Source organism: Ornithodoros turicata, chromosome 1, assembly GCF_037126465.1.
Source record: "Ornithodoros turicata isolate Travis chromosome 1, ASM3712646v1, whole genome shotgun sequence".
NCBI lineage: Eukaryota > Metazoa > Arthropoda > Arachnida > Ixodida > Argasidae > Ornithodoros > Ornithodoros turicata.
The window spans coordinates 44,173,572-44,179,451 of record NC_088201.1 but is presented as its reverse complement, the minus strand read 5'-3'; positions in this window follow the sequence as shown (position 1 = coordinate 44,179,451).

The window sequence follows — 5,880 nt, the reverse complement described above, 5'->3', positions numbered from 1 at the left end:
TCTCCGAGTCTCAGGACTCGTTAACAGCATGTGACGTTGTTCTTTTTCTTCTTCCTTTCTTTAATTTTTCTTCTTTTTCTTTTCCGTTTTTTTCTTTTTCAATTGTTTGAAATAGCAAGCCGGCTCTTTGCCTCGCTAACCTTTCCTTTCTTCTTAATAAACATATACCCCCCTACTTGTCTCCCACTCCATCCTACTGTCCTCTCACCATCGATCCACATCTGTACGCCGCTTATAGCCACAGTTGCTTCGCGGCGCTAACACGGAATTTAAAAAAAAGTCACCTATCGGTGGCGTAACTATCGCCGCTGCTGCCTGTAGCACTGTATTAGTTTTAGTTCTGGGCAAGCGATGTGACCACCTTTTATTTCTTTGCGGTCCCGAAGCGCTTGAGTACCCTATTCTAAGACTTTATAATGTATTGAAAGTTTAGGTGCAATGTGAGCGAGTGACACGTGTTTTATCCGTGGTATTTTTCATTTCAGAGAGCTGCACACGAAAAGGCAACCTTGAGCTTCTAATCCATCCACACGCACTCGTAGTTTCAGTCAGTGTTGTACCCGTTACCGAAATACGGTATCGCGATACCGATAGTCGTTACTTGAGTAAAAGGTAGCGAAATACCGATATCGATACTTCCTTTTTAAGGTAATCGAGTATCGCTACCGTTGCTAAAAAGGGTAACGCGGTACTTTACTGTATACCTTTGCTGGAACTACGAAGGAGTCGCATGCAATCTGCAACACCGAAATCTCGCTTAGAACACTTGTATAATAGCGGCTTGGGACAAGACAGTTTTGCAACAAGAAAGACACTTTGGTTGACCTTTACCATTAGCTGGCGCTCAAAGTTTTCGTCTCTCATCCAAGTGCGCTTTCTTGTAAGTGACAATGGATAGTGAAACAGTAAGCAATATGTCCGATGAAGAAAGGGGGGGGGGCACTATAAAAGTATCGGTAGCCATATGGATATCGCGTTACCACAAATTCGTAACGGAAATACCTTTCCAGTACTGATCTAGAAAAGTGTCGCGATCCGCACTTCGATACCGAAAAAAGTATCGGTCACGGTAACGGCGTTACGTACAACACTGCTTTCAGTACATCGTGCTGCTTTGGAGCCGTTCTTGAAGCGCGGTGAAAATTCATCCATGTTTGGTGAACTTCTCCCTCGGTATGTGACGACATTTTTCGTCTACCCATTTCATGTACGTGTAGTATTCAATTAGCTCTCACACGTCGTTTTGCCCGCGAGTTGTGTTTGGCATATCAATGTCCGGGGGCGAGGAAGGTACCGGCGAAATTGTAGAGCAGGCTTGTTCGACGAGGTAATATCCCCCTGTTGTCCTGCCCGAAGCGCAGTAATTTCTTAATCCAGAACGACTCATGTGTTTCGCGCTTCCGAAGATTACAGGCATCGGCAGTAAATACCATCTGTGCTCGCCGGATTTGAGGTGTGTGTGTGTTCAGGTTCATAAGCAAGTCGAACGTAGTCAGATGAACGAGTGCTATCGGAGCTGTGAAAAACGATTTGTTATGTCTATCGCGTTATAAGAACACCTATCCATCAACATGCGCTAGCATTAACGTAATATACGCTTTTGAAGTTACAGCGTTCAGATTTCAGAAAGTTGTTTGGAGAAGAGGAACTCGGAATATCGCAAATGTCGCGAAAAAAATGAAGTCAGCTGCTGAGAGAGCAGAATTGTTCTGGCTCTTGTATTTGACTTTGTCTGCTCGTTTTGGCGTCATGTTAGACGCGGGTTACGGGATTTAGCTGCTGCTGTCCCACATATCTCGCCAGGAATATTTCTCATTCCGTGGAATAGGAACTCACGTGAAGGAATCCTACTTTCTCAGCAATTAACCGAAAGAAGTCATTATACGTGCTTATCCTGTGTGTCTTTATCAAGTTTGTGACAACAATTTAGATGCGTAGGGTTTATTTCAATATTTGCTGCTACCGGCATAACCATTTTTGCGCGCTTCACCTCCTAGTTTGACTCGTCACGCATGCTTGTCCATCCGACATGTCCATGCAGCACGCGCAACAAATGTCGCATAAATGTGAGCTCTATACTGAGGCCGCCCACGGAACCATTTCGTAACCACTATCCGTCTTAGCGCCGCATATTTTTTTTACCGTTCATTTTCCATTTTGAGTTACCCTTAACAACCACCCAATTACTCGTCGCTGATGTTGAAATTCCAAATGTGGGAATGGAGAGCTATAGACAACCGTTGCTATACGCCGGGACGCGGTGTCATCAACCGCGTCATCTTATCTGCATGAGAAATCGTCGCGGCCAGTTTTCTCCACACAAAATTCTGATGCCGGCTGAGATAAACGCTCGGCGGAGTGATGGTTTCTTACATCATGGACTGGGACGACCTTTTTCAAATGCAGTGTGACTCGTAATGCAGCATCTCTCTAAGCACGAGGAATTGGTTTTCTACGTAGAGATGAGTAGAAACTGATATTTTGAGAAGTATATTTTTAGCGTGTGTGATATTGCCGTTATAACCTTAGGTACCCAAATATGTCTCTCCAGCACCGTATAGTGTCAGGAAATTAATCGAATGCGTTGAAATATACCATATTGCTTAATGAAGTCTGGAAGATAATGGCAATGATCTGACTATGAAAATGCATATTTTGCGCATTCTAGATAAAATGTACGTGGTTTGGGGATCACATAAAATAGTGATATTCTATTCAGATTTGTTTGCCTACAGAACATTTGTTAGGTGTTTGTGGCCTAAAATTACCGTTACATGAATGGCAATATTTTTAAAACAATTATTCCTAAGGCATGCATTAAAGAAAACGAGAAATATACGAGACCATTCGACCGTGGATGTGTAAATATTCTACAGAAGGCTGAGCCTCCTGCAGGTAGGGTTCCGATCCCGAGATTCCGAAATCCCGGGATTTCGGCATAATTTCATGTCGGGATTTCGCGAGGCCGAATCCCGGGATTTCGAGATAATAAGTTGCAACTTTCTTGACAACGAATATTCGGTGGTATGAATGAAACAGAAACAACGGTGTCTTACCGACTTTTGGTTTAAAGCGTCCCCGAAAAATACCATTTGCAACCCGAAACGAAACCAAGCTCGTCGTCCACGACACATGATAAAGACGTTAGCTGCTGACTGAAGTGAACCACACAAGCCACAGCCAAGAACAGCCCTCAAGTAGCATTAAAATCCTACGAAATAAGGAGTCTTCCGATCCATAAGGCTACACAAAAAGTTGCCGAATCTCTTTCTGTGTAGTATAATATTATATATATATCTTTTTTTTTCTTTTGATCCTTACGAATTAGTATATTTCAAAGTAACAAGATAAAATGGAGACAGCCTTTTCAGAAAGCTAGACTCGGCTGCTCCTGGCCAGAAGAGAACCAGTTACAGTGGATAGCAAAAAGGGGCAAGAGCAAAATCCACCATTGCATGTATTCACACCAGAGCGTCGAACCGAAACGTTTTTCGGTTTGTATCGGGTTCGGGTTGGGCCATAAAGGTTCGGTTCCGGTTCAGCTCCGGAGTTAGCTCCCCCCCCCCCAAGATATGATTTAAATTGCGAAAAAAAAAAACGATATGCCTAGATTAGGTAACACGTCATCTGAAAGTGGAACGTATTTTTTATGTAGCATCTTCATATGGCAAATGAACTAGTCACTATTGCTCAAATGAACTTCCAACGCCCCATTAAAGTCCCAAGACTTGCCTTCTTGGGCGTCACTAGGTTGATGCACTATCATATATAGTTGGAGGGACTTCACTCACCGAAACTTGCATTCACCTACGTGTGCTTCCTTTCGCCTTCCTTGCGTCTGCGTTCTGACAGACTGGCACAACTTCGGCCACCGTCTACACCTCTAAAATCGAAACTATAGAAGTACGCCACACCGCAGCCGCCGCTGTAGGCGCCGGGGCACTTCCAAGTTGCAAATGGAAGGACTGAACTGCTGTGACAGGCGAGTCGCGGCACACTTGGAGCAGCAGTGCAGTGCAGCCGTATTGAACATAGTGGTTCTTTGGCTACATTTTTAATGTTCCACATGACGTTGTTACAATGCACTGTTGCTGCAAACTTTCGAAGGTAGGAACGACAAAACATGTTTCTTCTATGAGCGACGGCGAGAGGAAATTTCCTTCACCCTTGGCCTTGTATGTCCCGCGCTACCGAATGGACTGCCAGATCTCTAGTATCTTGTCATATAAAACGGATGTCGCCACCAGACGATGGGATAGATAACAGGCGGCACACACCAACCCGAACCGAACCGGTATCCCTAACCGGTAACCGAAGTTTTTAGATCGGTTCGGTTCAGCTCCAAGATGGCGCTAGTAATTACGGTTCAGTTCCGGTTCAGTTCCAGCTAAAAATAACGGTTAATTCCGGTTTTCGGTTCCGGTTCGGTTCGACGCTCTGATTCACACAAGCGAAATTCCTCAGAATACTCCAGCGGAAGATGCGAAAAACGTAATTGATTTTAGCTGCAAGGTAAGTACAAGTGCTGAAAGTAATCTCTTCTCGTGCACTGTTAACCGCTGGAAATATCCTGGGGCGCAGCCACAAGATATTCCGTAGCAGACGACCAGAAGAGACACGTTTCAACGCAAAGTTGATATTCCGGCACGGTGCGAATGTTCAATGTAATACACGAGCAGTTTTGCCACGTGAGCAGTTTTCTTCTTCTTCTTTTTTTCTTTTTTTGCGTTTTCGTTCACTAGAACGTTCCGTGGGAATGACAGAACAACAACTTTATTACGAGATGATGAATGGGGAGTTTCATCGCCAGGGGCGATACTCTACTCCATTGCTGGTGGTGATGCGGGGAATGAAATAATGAGCCCCTTCAAAATAAGTGTCGAAGCCCTATGGTGTCCAGAAAGGTGAAGAGTGCCTTGAGGGCAGAGCGTTGGTGGGCTGGATGTGGCCAGGGACTAAGCAATTTTGTAAGCGAGAGGGGGCGAGAGTCTAGCTCGTTAAGGGATCCGGAGACTACGATTCGGGAAGGTTGGTAGTGTGGGCAACGGAGAAGAATGTGCTCTTGAAGAAACGCGCATTGTATCGCAATTTGTGATAGCATGGATGTCCCAGGTGGATACAGTTCTGTAAGACGTACATCGTATGAGTATGTTCAAAAAAAAATAAAAATAAAAAATCCCGTCCCGGGATTCTAGGAGCCACTCTTAGAAACCCCGAAGTCCCGGGATGTAAAAACGGCTCGGGATTCCTCCGGAGCGATGAACATGATTGGAGTAGTTGCTGGTTGCTGGTGCCTTCCAACACCGTGTGTCGGAGATTTCCGGCGCACGTCAAAAGAACCCCAGGTGGTCCAAATTATCCGCAGTCCTACCCTGCGGCACGTGCAACATGTTGCCACACTGGGCAGACAAACCTTATGTGTAACATCGGAGTACCATTATTATTATTGCTGGTCTGTTGGCCCAATCAATAGCTATGCGGCCCGGTGGCTAGTGGCCCTAACGGCTACGATGATGGCATTCCACGCGGAGTCTGGGAGGTGGCCCGGGTTCGGATCCGGGCACCGGCTGTGCTGTCTGGGTGTTTTCCTCATACACTTTAAGAAAAATATCAGCACAGTTCCCTGTGAAGTCGGCACAGACGCACGATCCCCCCCCTCCCCCCCCTGCGGTAGTCGTGACGTTGCCCACCTGAGCGTGACCGACTACGGCATACAGTTCCATCGCCAGCGCCACCGGATAAGCCGATCACGGCGAAGGCTATGCGCTCCGAGGCGCGCGGTTCTGGTTTCGGCTCATTTACATAGCACTCTTCGGTGATGGATATTTCAACGCACGTGCTCGATTCAGGATTTTTCGAAAATGGAGTGGCTTTCAACGA